The following is a 16,107-nucleotide window of genomic DNA, read 5'->3' as shown; positions in this document are numbered from 1 at the left end:
ACTTTCCACCAGCATGTGCTTTGGCAGCTCCAAAGCTCAGAAGACTTGATCACTAGCTGTGATCTCACCTTCATCTTTGACATCTAAGAGTCTCGAATTTGATGCAAAGGTCTTAAAATACTCTGAACTCTTAACATCCTGCCAGCTGCCTCTTATCACCCCTCTCCTCAGGCAATAGCCTAAACCCATTCATTTTCTCAACTCTGCTTACTGTTGAACTACTGAATTCCCCATCCAATTATACATCAGCACATTGTGCTGATTACTAAAGCACGATAATAATTTACTTTATTTATACAGAGATCTGTTCAATGAGTCCGTTCGAGTCTTATAGACAAGAATGTGTACTCCCTGTGTGAGATTTATTGCAGTGATATTCACCCAAATCCCAACATCACTAACTCACCCTCATGTCATTCCAAACCTGGATGACTTTCTTTCTTCTGTGGAACAAAAAGAAAAATAAGCATAATATTGGTTCACTCTTTAACCTTAAAAGATTCCTAAAAGTAATCCATTTCACTTCTAATTTGGAATATGATGTAAAGAGTAGTCTAATAAACCAATGGCGCTATTATTTTCTGACATCATATGACAGCTTTGTTTGAGATACTGACTGCATTTAAGTGTTTGTTTACGGATAATCTTCTCCTGTACACTTGAGAACTGCTATGATTATTCAATCAACCGATTTTCATTGAACATTTGAGATGCTCATAATCAGATTGCAGTTACTTTTGAAGTAATGTAATCTTTAATTGCATGTTGATAACAAATAAATGTAACATATTTGATTTAAGAATTCCATTCAAATCTATAAACAAGTTAGTACAAAAAGAAATTAAGTAGTCAATACCTAAAATGAGTAATTAAATTACATTACTGACTGCTGTTCTGATCATGTAATCAGTAATCAGTAACAGAGTAGAATTCATAAGTAATCTACCCCGCACTGTTGATAATCAATTTCTTGTGAACTGACGATCTCTTAAAAAAAGACAACTTAAGTCTCATAAAAATGTGAAATAATCTTTCAACAATTGTGAATAAAAGGAAACAAATGGAATAAATAGCTAAAAATGATGATTATGTCACAGGTTGGAGCGGACCACAGGTGTCGTGAGTCACGCCCCTCCCTAGTTTCCACCTCGAGGAGGTCCCAAGAACACGCCAATGACCAGACACACGAGAGACGGTAAGTAAATATTAAAACAGCTTTATTAAATTACTAAAAAAAGGTATAGGGAAGGGAGGGGGAGGGAAGCTAAAATCCAACTCTCCAATTGGGGGAGTATCAATCTCAAATCTCTTAGACTCCGTCACGGGAGATCTCGGTAAGTCCTTCACTCCTCTTTCCTTCTGGCTATGTGACGACAATCGGCTTATTCACGAGTGCCCCTTTGGTCTAGCTTGCAGGACAGCTGCCCAGGGCCCTCTCCTTTTCCTGGACGTATCAGATACAAGTGGTAAGTATTTAGAGTTTGAATGCACGGTGTATACCTGCTGCTTCCCGTGGCGAACTCCGAGGCAGCCCAGTGGGTTGGACTCCCAGTCGTCCAGATGCTGGTGGAGCTGCACAATGGCTGTCGGGACCCGACTGAGACCGTACTGGTAAGTGTACGGGAGGTGTTTGCGGTTTCTGTATCCTGAGTAACGGGTCGACGTACAGGTAGACACTTCAAAGGGACCTGCTAGATCTGCACAAGAACATACAAGTAAGTATGACAGGACTGGACATGGACGGTGGACAGAGGGGCCACTGGCTCTTTGCTCGGGGCACAGGTAAGTCTGTAGGAAAGACAACTGAGGCTTCACTTGGGCATACAGGCGAACGTACAACACAATATGCTGGCTTTAGCTTTGGGCATAGGGTAAGTACATCAAAGGTAGCTGGGGCTTCACTCTGGGCATACAGGCGAATGTACAACACAATATGCTGGCTTTAGCCTTAGGCATAAGGTAAGTACATCAAAAGGTAACTGGGACTTCACTCTGGGCATTCAGGCGAATGTACAACACAATATGCTGGCTTTAGCTTTGGGCATAAGGTAGGTACATCAAAAGGTAACTGGGACTTCACTCTGGGCATACAGGCGAATGTACAACACAATATGCTGACTTTAGCTTTAGGCAAGAGCTTACGGTGAATATACAGGGAAGCAGAAAGGGATGTTACTCACACCTTTTGGGGAAATAGACGTCAGGCGTTCCTTTTCTGAGGTTTACCAACTGCTGAAAGAGATGCGGGTCGAAAGCTGCTGCTGCGTTGGGCCGAACACGGCCTCCGCTGATGTCACACACAGGTAAGTTGTTTCACCCAGGGTGTGCTACACTGGGTGGGTCGGACGCTTCCCTCTCCTTTCTGCCAACCAACAGGGTGAGTCTTCTAGACAGGGGCGAACCTTTGAAGAACTCCACAGCAGGTAATAATACACGCACAGCTGATTTCCTCCTCCAGCAGCAAAACTCCTCACCATTAATACTTCCCACTATATCCACACTGTTCTTACTTGAATTTGTTTCCCACCTCCGTTACGTGGGGTAGAAGGGTCAGGATGTCATCGACGGCATCTAATTAGAGATGTTGTTTTCTTCGCCTGCCTCAGTACTTACTTCCTCCACAGGATTTCGTCGGGCCTGAAAGGGTGGTTTTCGACGACACAAATACAGCACAACACTGCAATTTTTAAGTGTATACACTCACAGCAAAGGACAAAGGCTCACCCACTGCACTCCACACACTCTTGGTGAATTTAGGGTCAAACCCCCCGTCTGACCAAAGACTCATCCTGGAAATCGTGAGAACACTGATGCAAAGAATATTCAGATTTGAACGTCGCCGCCACGACACCCCAACGTCTTTTCTCACTCCTGGTCCCGGCTCACCCACAATCCTCCTCCACGGTGGGGCCGCTCACTTACTATGCCAAAAACTCACAAAAAGGCTCACAGATAGTTCACTCCAGATAATTATGCTGCTGTACGATGGTTTGGAGTACTCACACCGTTACTAACACGAGGTCTCTTTTCCCTCTTCTTTCCAGCTCCTGGATACTTCTCCTGCTGCCACGTGACCTGTCCAAAAAGGGCCTCCTTCAGCGATATTTCCGGTGAGTCTTCCTGTTCTCAACCACTCAGAATTCGTTACACATGTCCATAGAGCATTTCACAGTTAGATAGACATCCCAATATACTCAGCCAAACCCTTGTCTCCGTCTTCGCCCAGCCAACAATATTCCTCCGCCTTCTTTCCGCTGCCCTTGCCCAAACACTCCAACTCACTCGCCGTATCGGCTGGAATAATACAACTCCTCTCTGCAGTTTCTGAGGCCCTCTTTATACTCCTCCCTCTCTCCACACTGCCCAATCCGCGATCGCCCCATTCATCTAGCCACCTGCGATCAATGAAACCCTAATTTCCTTCCCCGGAGTTCCCGGAAGTGACCGGTGTTTGAGGATTATGGTCCGGGCGGAACCAATCTCCATTCTCCTAGTTCCGCCCTTACAAAGGGTGCTTCTCAATATCCCTCCTCGTCTCCTCTCTCCTCCGTCCTCTATCCTATGACCCGGAAACCGATCGAGCTCAGCCATCTTGAAGGACATCTCAATTCTCTAATTGCACCGCGAGGAGTCGAGGATCGAGGAGTGAGGAGGCTTCCAGAGGAGTCATGAGCGAGGATACACAGGTGCATCCTATGCGGAAGAGTTTTATCGACTAAAACGTGACGCACGTATAAATTCTCCTCCCCCTTCACATCGGTCACAATAATTTTGATTTCTACTTTACTTTTGCAGTTTATATAAACCACACACCTCACATATTTCAACAGGGTATCTTTCTTTATTATTATTTATTATGAATTTCTTAAATAAACAAATTTCAACAACATGAGGGCAGATCCTCTGAGCGCTGCTTATGACGCAACGAAGTGACGCTCGAGTGATCAAGGATTCCAATGTGTAAAAAAAGCTTTCATTCGATCCCTCCGTCCTCGCGTCTTTTCCTTGCAGCCTTCCCTCGCATCCTACAGGGGGCGGAGCTGAGCGCGAGGAAAGGAAGCGAGGAGAGGAAACGAGGATGCACAAATAAGAATTGAGAAGCACCCAAAGTCACTCCGTGACAATTATTCATGAAGTGATTCCAACTTAATTCCAAGTAGGTCTATAATATCTGGTTTAAATAAATAAATAAAAAGTTAGTATTCCCAGTTATCTCAGTTCTGCTCATCTGGCGCAGGCTGCTCTGGAAGCACCTGATTTGAAGTCTGCCATCTGTGCTCATGGGAGCTCAGTTCTAGACACTATTGCTTTGAGCTAGTTAATTTTATCACTTTAGTCATTACATTTAGTCAGAACAATTATTTTAAGGGAGACTCAGCATCCCTTGCTTCTTCTGATGGACGGCCGCTGCTGTCGAGCTGTAAGCACTCGAAAGAAAAACAAGATCAGAGAGCTAAAAGCACATCAGTCTTTCTGCCTTTGTCTTTTGTTAAGCCATATCTCCTTGATTCGATTCCACTTGCAGAATATTGATATGCGCTAAACACCAAATGTCTTTATTTTGTTATTGCCTGCTGTGTCCTACACTTTTGCAGCAGATGAGTTAAAAAGCCGTGTACTCAGTAACTTTCCAAATAAGGGGAAGCAGAGGATTAGATTACTGCATGACACTGGAATGAATTTTGGGACAGTGAGTTCAAAATATTCCACATATCAGATTACGCCGTCCATTGTTATCAAAATCAACAGTTGCCAAGCTGTTTGCATTGGCCCCGCATGGAGCGGGTAATGTCCAGAATGTACTGGAGAACAAGGCATGACGACATTCCTCACAGGATTATGTTTAAACTAACAAGCCGGCTTTGGGGAAACTGAACCTACCAAAACACGCAGACGGATAATAGGCCGGTTTAATGGCACATTTCTGGCAGATGCATGGCAACGTGAATCAAAGTGAAGTGTTATATTGATGTTCTTGGGATGAAAGAAGGAGAGAAAGGTGAGAGAGAGCTCTGGAGATTAAACGAGGCACACTATTCCATCAGTATGTACTATATGTGGAGGATGTTTATTGTTGGATTTAAACTCTTAAAAATAAATCACAAAGGAGCTTTTGCAGCAATGCCATTTTGGGTACCCCAAACATTTTTTGTTGTTGTTGTTTTGTTTTTTTGTTCTTAGTGTGAAGAATATTTTAATAAACTAAAGAGCCTTTTTCCACTATGCATCTGAACAATTCCATTCATGTTAAAGGTTCTTCATGGAGCCACCGATGCCAATAAAGAACCTTTATTTATAAGAGTGCATATATGTTTATTACTATACTAGCTGGTCTCAGATCAGACCTGAGGTTTGAGATTTGTGAAAAGTGAATTCAGAAAAATCAAGATAGAGAGAGAGAGAGAGAGAATTATGTGCAACAAAGGGGAAATGTGTAAATGTGCTCATGATACATCATTTGGGAATTGTAAAAGAGCTCTTTGGCGCTCATCAGTGTTTCAACAGAAAATAAAAAGAGCAAGTGAAAAACTGTAAGTGAAGTGAAGTGAAGTGACATTCGGCCAAGTATGGTGACCCATACTCAGAATTTGTGCTCTGCATTTAACCCATCCGAAATGCACACACACAGATGTCACACAGAGCAGTGAACACACACACACACTGTGAGCACACACCCGGAGCAGTGGGCAGCCATTTATGCTGCGGCGTCCGGGGAGCAGTTGGGGGTTCGATGCCTTGCTCAAGGGCACCTCAGTCGTGGTATTGAGGGTGGTGAGAGAACTGTACATGCAATCCCCCCACCCACAATTCCTGCCGGCCCGGGACTCGAACCCACAACCCTTCGATTGGGAGTCCGATTCTCTAACCACCAGGCCACGACTTCCCCCGAAACACCACAAATATCCTGCTGTGAGAAACACCACAAATATCCTGCTGTGAGAAACACCACAAATATCCTGCTGTTTTCAAATGTCCTGACATCCTGTTTTCCGTTTACGTCTTTTGTAGGAATGTCCATCAGCAATGTTCAGTTCTACATTTCCCAGGTCATGAAAACAAATCCTGGGGCAGCTCTGCACAAGTAAAACCCTCAACAGATCAACAGGGCGGTGCTTTTGCAACACAAATAGATAGGGATTTAATCTTCGCAGTGTGATTTCCGTATTCCCATATTCCAGACTTTCCTGTCCCAAAAACATGTTTGATTAATCAGCCAGACTTCTCTCCTCAGACCATTGTTGTCAATGCAAAGCTCATTATTTTCTGAGCATGCTGTTAAAATGCCAACAGCCTTTCATTCACTTGCGCAACCCACTACAAGTCCAAAGCAATTACCCTCAAATTTGCTCATGTTAGTTAACAGCAAGATCTGACAAAAGTGCTCATTTATAGCAGCTGCAAGCGCCCGGTTTTTATGTTTGCTCTTAAAAAGGCAATTCTTATTCCCCTTTAAGTCATTTATTGTGTTGAGTAAAGAGGGCCAGGTGTGAAATCTGACTCCACACAATTGAACGAGCGCTCAGATGCCATTAGGACCGTACACTCTCTCAGAATGGTTTGTAACGTACCTGACATGACTCACGACGGAGTAAGTGAAACGTGACATTCAGTAACACTTTATTTGAGTCTCTTTAATAGTTGCTTATTATCATGCATATTACTAGAATCTTAAAAAACGAAATGTCAGCATATTAAGTTTAGTTTTACTTCATTTTAAGTTTTTTTTTTCTTCTTTTAATTTTATTTTTTTGGTCTTTTGGAACATCAGCATATAATTAAGATTTGTATCCAGACGAGAGTCCTGCACGGGTTCGGGTACCCGACAGGTGACCCGCAAATTTGGCTGAAACGGGTGAAAAATATCCAACTGTGTCGGATACGGGTCCAGATCGGACACAGGGGAAAAAAACAACAGTCAAAACAGTCACGTGCAAACGTAAAAATAGGCCTACGTTCCACTTTTAAAAAAATTACAACCACGCAAACGACTGCATGAGTCTTTAGTTAACAGACGTATAAGATCAGCCAGCTGTTTTTTTTTTTCATTGTTTTTGTTTTCCGTTTATATATATATATACAGAATCTGAATTAAAATGTGTTTGGATTTAAGCCTATTTCAAAATTTGTGTCATAAAATTATATCACGCATACAGCTCAACTAACGCGATCGTTATAAAGGTGTTTAAACAACAATACACTTCCTCTTGCATGTATTTGACAATCGGAATATCAGATGTTTCATTCCATAGCTAACACATTTGTGAATATGGGCCTAATCTAGGCCATCCAGGGTTGTTGTTTTTTTTAATTGCATCTGAAAATGACTTTGTGCAGCTCATTCACATGTACGCTCTGGCGTAGATCCGCCTCTCGCGATGCTCAGCTGTGAACCGTTCGACTTGAAGCACAACCTCAGACGGTGGTATGATTCGCTCTTGTTGTTCTGTTTTCTTTCAGGATCAAAAATACAACAAATGAAAAGCGTTTATCTGTAGTTCCGACTGATGAGAACTATGCATTCATAAATCAGTCAATTTTGTATTTTATTATGAGATATTTTATTCTAATATGATCAGTGACTCAAGCACTGATGGACCAAAGAGCACGTATTTCGACATTTGCAGTAAAAACGTGAAATATAAATTCTCAGAAAATGCATTTAATACCAGTATATTGAAACATCTGTTTATATACTCCATTAATAAAGGAGTCCAGACATTGGAAAAATATCAGTCCACATGTGTTTTATATTTAATATGAGGGAAATAGACATGCATGCATGCGTGAGACAAAAAATATTTAACTTTTAGGTAGCAAAATATTTTTTAGTAATTACTGATTGATAAAACATTGATTAAAATTAAGATAATGTATAAAAAACGAATATCTTTTAAAAAGAGTTTTCCATAAATAACTTCTGTATGACCTGGCAATAAAATTCGAAAAAAGTGTGTCTAATGTGATTGGCTTAACTGATTTGATTTCGGCTGCGGGTCGTGTGTCGATTCTATTTTAAGCGGGTCGGGTGCGAATTTTAATTAGTGCTGCTGTCGGAAAACGGGCCGAATGCGGTTTTAAGCACTGCGGGTACGGGCGGGTGCGGATTTACTAAATCGGACCCGTGCAGCTCTCTGATCCAAACACTGCAGAGGAAATTTAATTTAATTATGAGAAAGAATCAGACAGACAATCAGGAATTTTCCTTGCTTTTACAGTCTAAAATTGCAACAAGTGGTGTTGATTTTGATGTTACTTTCCTTGTTTGTTTTTTTTTTCAAATTAATATTTAATTTAATTATTAAATAATACTATTTTAAATAACTATACATAAACAAATAGTTTTAATAGTTTCTAAAATGTTGCTGAAGATTCACAACTGACCCCAAAACTGCCTGCAGCTTAAGCAATATTTAGGATTTGTTTTCAGGATATATGTCTGTAAAATAATTATTACTCAGTGGTTTCTTCACGCATGCATTTACACATTGCCATCATATGTAACCGACCTATCAATACCATTTGTGCACTTGGACAAAAGGCAAAAATGTGACATATGAGAGCACATTCTGTACAAAGTCTGTCATGGCTTATTTGGTTGTGAAAATACACAAAATAACATAACTGTAACACAAAATCCCATTTAAGGGTCTACATATTCTGAACCCTGGATGACCTGTGAAAATGTATAAACCTTCATAACCTAATTACACAGCTAGTTATTCCCTCAGGAGATTCCCTCACAGCAGCACCATATGCCTTCATCTACAAACCATCCTGTTTATTCTTTGTCTCTCATATATACAACATGTCAGACATAATATCTCCCAAATCGTTGTTTAGATCTACACAGCTTAGTATTACAATGTGCCAAAATCCAAAGGCATGTGTACGAAGCCTCGCTGTCAGATTAAACCATTTCAAAGGCTCAAAGTCTTTGTGTAATGAAAGGAAGGTTACCCAAGGGGGTTCACAGTCAGAGCACTTACTTATGGAGAATTTTTAAAGATTGCATGTGTTTCAAGCAAGTGTTGAATGTGGTGGTTCATCTTGAAATTGTTTGCAGTTTGTCAGGAGGTCAGGGATTCGGTCAACTGATGTTGTCTTCTATCAGTTGCTGAAATTCTCACTGAAAACCTCACAGTACTGCAGAGATTTGTGTGCTCCTATTGCATGTTTTTTTAAAGGATTACTTTAGCCAGAAATGAAAATGAAAAATCATTTATTCACCTTGATGTCGCTCCAAACCTGTATGACGCTCTTTCTTCCATGGAATACAAAGGGAGACATTTTAAACGTGCTGGTCATTTCTTCCATGCAAATACAATGAATGAGAAAGATTTGAAAGTAAAGCCAAAGCAACACCGTTTTCAGGAAACTGTTCAAAAATTAATCTTTTGTATTCAACATGAGAAGGAATGTTGGGAACAACTATTTTTCTACCTTTAGGTGGAGGAATACGTTGCATTAGTTTCAAAGTTAAGGTAGATTAACTTCAGATGTCTGACTCACAAGCAGTGAACATCATTTTAACTAGTGCAATGGACATAGAAAAAAGTGCATAGAAAAATATACCGGTGTGCAAATCGATCATTTAGTATTCTGGATGAACAGACGGTAGTGCAAGTAATAACATGTGTAACAGTTTTTTTTGTTGTTGTTGTGTATTTGTTTTTTGTCTGCTGGTCTTTGTCCAGAGGCTCCTGAATCGTCTCCCGGAGGGCAGGAGGTTAAACAGTCTATGGTCAGGGTGAGAGGAGTCCTTAAGAATGCTGCGAGCTCGACGTAGACAGTGTTTTCTCTGGATGTCCTCAATAGCAGGAAGTGGTGTCCCTGTGATGCGTTGGGCAGTTTTCACCACCCTCTGCAGTGCTTTGCGGTCAGCCACTGAGCAGTTTCCATACCAGACTGTGATGCAACTGGTCAGGATGTTCTTGATCGCACCTCAGTAAAAGTTATCCATCATGGCTGAAGACAGCTGGTTCTTCTTCAATGTCCTGAGGAAGAAGAGGCGCTGGTGAGCCTTCTTGACCAGGCTGGAGGTTTTTGTGGTCCAGGACAGGTCCTCCGAGATGGTGGTTCCCAGGAACTTGAAGCTGGAGACACGTTCAACAACCATCCTGTTAATGTGGATGGGGTCATACATGCTTCCTTTCCTCTTCCTGAAGTCCACAATGAGCTCCTTTGTCTTACTGGTGTTAAGGAGCAGGTTATTGTCAGTGCACCATGTAGACAGGTGCTGTACCTCTTCCATGTAGGCAGTTTCATAGTTGTCTCTGATGAGGCAAATCACCGTGGTGTCGTCTGCAAACTTAATGATGTGGTTGGATCCATGCACAGGCTTGCAGTCGTGGGTGTAAAGGGAGTAAAGGAATGGTCTCAGCACACAGCCCTGTGGTACGCCAGTGTTGATTGTGATGGTGGTGGAGCAGGTGTGGCCTGACCTAACATGCTGAGGTCTGTTGGTCAGAAAGTCCATAATCCAGTTGCAGAGGGAGGTATTAATGTCCAGGTCTCCAAGTTTTGTGGTCAGCTTGGAGGGAATGACAGTGTTAAATGCTGAGCTGAAGTCAACAAACAACATCCGTACATATGTGTTGTTATTTTCCAAGTGTGTGAGTACCGAGTGCAGCACTGTGCATACTGCATCCTCTTTTCTCCTATTTCTACGGTAGGCAAATTGGTTTAAGTCCAGTGTGGGTGGGAGGCAGTCCTTGAGGTGTGCTAGGACCAGTCGCTCAAAGCACTTCAAAACAACAGGTGTGAGTGCTACGGGGCAGTAGTCATTCAGGCACATTGCAGAGGAGTGTTTCAGCACTGGCGCAATGGATGTGGTGCATATAATCATGCATATAATCATTATGTATTAATTCTTCATTCATTCATCCATCAATACAATCATTACAGGATCTGATGCAAGCCAGAAGGCTTCCTCTCAAAGGCTTCCTTTTGCATTAATTTCTAAAAGCATCTTTAAACATAAATTGTGAAAGTGTTTGTGTAACTTACGTTGCCCAAAGATAGAATGTATTTCATAAGTGTTTTATGTTTATGCATGTAAAAATGCCCTATTCTTGTCTTCTCTCTGGGCATGTACAATGCATCCTGACAAAAATAATACCGCATGTATTACTATAAGAAAAATTAGTCACAGATGGGTATCACACAGAGGGCCTTACTTCTCTCATGATGCTTGGGTTTCATACCAGATTCTACATTGAGCTGAATGGTAACCTCAGTTTCTTACTCTCTGAGGGTAAACACTCACAGTAAACAGTGCGTTACTCAACACGTACCACACTTCAGTACACATCTGAACGCTGGGCAAGTTTATTTCAAAGAAACACACAGTACTATGAGGTACTAAACAATTACCATTTCATGCACCATGACATCAACATGTTACATCACACTTTACTCTAGTAGTCATATTGCATGTCAAAAAACTCCTTCTTATAAAAACTATCCTGCTTTTGGGGAATTTTCTGATTTTGAAATGTAGTCAAAAGGCTGGATTTACTGTATAAGAAATGTATACGCAACTTTCTGCCACCTAGTGTTAACTGACTTAAAAGCACATGCAGTAAACTATTTTTACAACATAAATATTTTAAACAATTAATTTTTATGCATTGATTTTTTTTTTTTTAGGTGAACACCCTGCATCTTTAGAGCACAGCTTTCTTGAAACAGCAGGATCTTATACGCAGAAAGAAGTGTTGAGTTTGCTGTTTCACTCCTCAGAAAATAAAAGTACAGATGACAGAGAATGAGCAGCTCAGGAGTGCTTTAAAACTGGCTGATGTCGGCATGTTAATTCTCTCTGTTATGACTCTCGTAGGAGCAGAGCATCACTTCATCTCTCTCCCTCTCTCTGTCTTTCCATCTCTAGACAACTAACTATCAAAGTGCTGTCCTGTAGCCGATGTGCTACTTCATTAATTAAGCCCATATGTTGCTCCCTCCTCATAATGTAGGATTTTCTCCTGACTGAGCATTTGCTGTGCTGAGACAAATGCATCACCTACAACACAGAAATACTGATGTCTATGTAAAGTCAACACTTTACGTTTCGTACAGTGAAGCAGAGCGATCTGGCACTGAATGTTTTTTTTTATTTATTTTATTTTTTATATTTTTTTAATGAGTGATGGTTTCTCTATATAAGTCTCTTATTCCTCAACTGGGATCGTGTTGAACCTTTGAAGCAGCACTGGAACTGCAAATTTGGATCTTCAGCCAGTGGTCCCCATTGAAGTCCATTATATGGAGAAAAATCCTGGAATGTTTTCCTCAAAAACCTTCATTTCTTTGCAAAACATCTTGGATGACAGGGGGACGAACAAATAATCAGGAGATTTTTATTCTGGAAGTGAACTAATCCTTTCATATGTGACTCGAAATGAACCTGTTACCGTGATATTATGTGTGTAGTAATGTAATGTATAAAGGAGTCGTGGCCTAATGGTTAGAGAGTCGGACTCCCAATCGAAAGGTTGTGGGTTCGAGTCCCGGGCCGGCAGGAATTGTGGGTGGGGGGAGTGCATGTACAGTTCTCTCTCCACCTTCAATACCACGACTTAGATGCCCTTGAGCAAGGCATCGAACCCCCAACTGCTCCCCGGGCGCCGCAGCATAAATGGCTGCCCACTGCTCCGGGTGTGTGTTCACTGCTCTGTGTGTGTGCATTTCGGATGGGTTAAATGCAGAGCACAAATTCTGAGTATGGGTCACCATACTTGGCTGAATGTCACACTTCACTTCACATTCACTAAATGTGTCTAGACAACATTTAATATTTAACACTTATGAGCTAGATGTTCATATAAAATTGCAAGTCTAGTTGAAACAACATTATGAAATGCTTTGAATGTGAATTGTACACCTGTGGAAACACCTACGTTGTATATAATGTATTTAATAATTATAAAATAGAATATGTAATTATATATCATTGCATATTTTTAATGGTATGGACCAATTACTTTGGAAACTTCCATTATCAACAGTCCATTCATTCTCCAAACCGCTTGTCCCAATGAGATGCGAACACTTTTGATCATGTAGTGTATAATAATACTGCTTCATTAATGAAAGTCACTTAAATGCAATTTAAATAAGATTTGTCCAAAGGTGTCTGCAGAGTCTAGATAATAGCACACTTTCATAAGACTGAGTGAATGTTTTACGTGCGCATGCACTCGCATGTCCTTCAGAAGAGCTGAGAGATGGAGAGTGGTGACAAAGGGACAAACATTATTCTCCTCATGCTGTATTTCAGGTCTTTATTACTGTCTAATGCACATCACTATTCATCCAGCGCTCCCTCAGACCCACCCACAGCCCTGTTCCTGACACCACATAACACACACACACACACACACACACACACACACACATGTAATGTCCTTTATTCACTGCTGAAGTAGCCCACTCAGAATTCCACACTCGTTCTTACGAGGGGGGAGAGGTATGAGGAAGGTGAAGTAAAAGAGAGATCAAGGATGAAGCACACTGGCTCCAGAGCGCCACAAAAAAAGTCACTACGGTCTCCGGTATAAATCACTGACCGCTGTGATGTGTTTACTCATTACACTGAGGTGCAGTTCTGTCATCCAGAGACTCATTTAGTCCTCCAGAAGCCAAAGCCGAGGCCGCCGTGGCCTGAACGCTGATCTTATCCTTCCAGCGGCTGGGCCGAGATAAAACACACGACTAAACATTTGTCTCAGACCTTAACTGAATTGTTTAAAGAGAGCGGGTCAGTAGTATAGTGCTGTTTTTGTAGTTGTAGCCAAAGCAGACTGCTCACATATAAACTCACAACAATATATCATGGGAGAATACAACTCTATGAAGCCTTTTTAGCATCAGATTTGTGATGTCTGTCCTGGAGTTTAATTTGGATGTCATTTTTGTAACCCTTATGTTCGGTTGAGATTTATTCTATGGTTGAGGTCCCAGAAATGTGCAATGTGATTTTTCCCATTAATAGAGTGATTTACACCGGAAGCGTTGCAGCAAATCTCAATACTGCTTTGCTTCTCTGACCACTTAATTTTTGCACTTCTTCTATTCTGTCTGAAACTGAATTAGGAATATCATAGGGCATATCTCTTAGTATTTCTTATTAATTTAAATAAGAATTAATTTCATAACTTCTTATCACTACTTTAAAGCCAGAGTGTCATACCAGTCTCTATTCTCTCAAGTCTGTATTTATTGGTTTCTAAGCATACATTTATATAAATATAACATCATAAAATTATTTAATATATATATCTATATATATATATATATATATATATATATATATATATATATATATATATATATATATATATATATATATATATGGAATCCACCACAAAAGAAAACAAAATAATGCTTTTGTAGATTACAATGACATTAAATCAATGAGTCAAAACTCATAATGATCTCATAATGTAGAATTTTTATCTCCAATTTTTAAAGGTCCAAAATTTGTACACTTTTCTGGAGTTTTATTTTAGGTTTTGATATCCTTAAGAGTATATATTTGCAGTATAACAACCAAAAATCATCTCATTATATTTTAACAGTCTGCTAAGAACAGGTCGATTTTAGCTTGTCTAATTAATATTCATGAGCCTCTCTTTTGATCTTATAATGCAGACTTTTTATCTCATGATTATAACTTAGTATCTCATAATTTTGAATTTGTATCTCACAATAATTATTCAGTGTCTCATAATGTAGGCTTTTTTATCTCATTATTATGACTTAGTAGCTCATATTAAATATTTTATGTCGATTTATCTCATAATTTAGACTTGGTTTCATAACTATGACTTACTGTCTCATAATTATTATAATTATGTCTCATATTATAACTTTTTATTTCACAATGATGTGCTGGAAATGGGCAATTTATGTTTATGAGCAATTTTGTACAAGTTGTAAATCAAATATTTAATGTTTATTTGGTTATTTTATTGCTGGAGCTCAGAGCTGACTTATCAGTGGTTAGTGAACGTTTTTAAAAGCTGCTCAATGTTGCTTTGGGTGTAGATACAGCATTGAAATTTCACACATGTAACTTACTATTGGTAACACTGTGTCTGTTTTGCATCAATCTGGGTTCTCTAAGGTGCAAAACATGAGTAGTGTAACATTTATAATCAATTCTTTAAAAACTAGAGTCTTGAAGTATCAACCTAATAATCAGATGTTAAGTATTTTAATGAAGTTTGAGCTATTTTAACAATCTATCCAGACTCCAAACAGAGCATGAGGACGTCAAAGTCGAGATAATAGACATTAAGAACAAGTACACTTAAATGAAAGAGTAAGTGTTCATGGTTTGAGGTGCACTTTAGAGCCTCTAGCTGCTATTATGCATAACACAAGGGCACTTATGCTCATACCATATTCACATCGCCTTCACAAAATAAAAGAGATACATTTATTCTTCCACTCTTCACTATATCTCTGCCTGAGATAAAGTAACAGTCTATTTCTGTCGCTTCTTAAACATGAACACAGTTGTTTTAATATTTCAGAAAGACTGATACAGCCTTGCAACTTTAATATAAGAAGTCAAGCAATCAGGCCCTGATTTAAATCTGACTGAAGGCATAAAGCCCTGAGGTGAAGGAGGGGGGCAGGTCCGCCGCTGAACAATGAAGGTAATCCATCTTTGGTGCAGGGGTGAGATGCAGGTCCACATCTCTGACACACACACACACACACACACACACACAGCTGTCCCAGAGCAACCATTTAAATGTTTGGAGGCAAGCTGAAAATAGGGAACTTAAAAATGAGGATTTACTGTCTGCGGTTAGTTTTCTTGTAAATGACTGCCGAAGGAAGTTCATAATGTCTATTTCTTTTTGTTTCTGTATTCATTGAGCTAGCTGTGCACTGACAACAATATGCAGTGATGGAAGGCATTTCTATATTTACCATAAACATTTTCATGCATTTTCATGTCATCAAACAAATGTGTCATGTTATAAAATAAGCTTGTAAATGGACAGCTCTGCCTCTGCATTCTGATTGGATGAGCTGGGTTCCAAGCTAATGTATAACATTACTGTGTTTATATATAACAATACAGAGCCAACA

The sequence above is a fragment of the Carassius carassius genome, chromosome 13, assembly GCF_963082965.1.
Source record: "Carassius carassius chromosome 13, fCarCar2.1, whole genome shotgun sequence".
Lineage (NCBI taxonomy): Eukaryota > Metazoa > Chordata > Actinopteri > Cypriniformes > Cyprinidae > Carassius > Carassius carassius.
The sequence above is the reverse complement of the archived record's forward strand: the minus strand, read 5'-3'. Positions refer to the sequence as shown.